This window comes from Mandrillus leucophaeus, unplaced genomic scaffold (assembly GCF_000951045.1).
Source record: "Mandrillus leucophaeus isolate KB7577 unplaced genomic scaffold, Mleu.le_1.0 Scaffold5, whole genome shotgun sequence".
NCBI lineage: Eukaryota > Metazoa > Chordata > Mammalia > Primates > Cercopithecidae > Mandrillus > Mandrillus leucophaeus.
Window position 1 is genome coordinate 11585523 of NW_012105364.1, and position 618 is coordinate 11586140.

Consider the following 618-nt stretch of genomic DNA (forward strand, 5'->3'; position numbering starts at 1 on the left):
AAAAATAAGCCAGGCATGGTGGCACATGCCTGTAATCCCAGCTACTTGGGAGGCTGAGGCAGGAGAATCACTTGAACCAGGGAGGCGGAGCTTGCAGTGAGACGAGATCGCACCATTGCACTCCAGCCTGAGCGACAGAGCGAGACTCCATCTCAAAAAAGAGAAAGGAATGCACTGGAGGGGAAGGTCAGGATAGTACAGGCAGGAACACCAATTAGGAGGTGATAGAAATTGTTCGGTGAGAAATGATGATGCCTCAACAAAGATAGTGTCAGTCCTTGTAAAGCAGAGGGAACAGATTGAAGAGTTATCTGGAAATAAAGATGGGTAAGTTTTAGTTACCTATTGGATAATGGAAAGAGGAGAAGGGAGGCAGCCAAGTGACTTTCAAATTGGGTGACTGTGTAGATTACAGTTCACCAAGATAAGAAACTGAGGATGTTATGCTAATGAATATAGGCCAAGAGCAAAGAAGTAGGAAATAGGGAGAGATGGGAGATAAAGGGGATGACAGATGGAGCAATCTGCATTCTTTTCTCCCCTACAAGGTATGGAGAGTCAGAGATCCAGTGCAAAGGTGGAGTGCTCACAGACTGCAATGAGTCAATTGTCACACCA

The 618-nt window shown here is 45.8% G+C and overlaps 1 protein-coding gene across 1 annotated transcript in view; it reads right to left on the reverse strand.

The window, feature by feature from the left end:
• The window catches only part of LOC105550925 (hyaluronidase-4-like), a 16972-nt gene that overhangs the window by 9955 nt on the left and 6399 nt on the right, over positions 1–618 (reverse strand). The gene's annotated exons all lie outside the window — the stretch shown is intronic.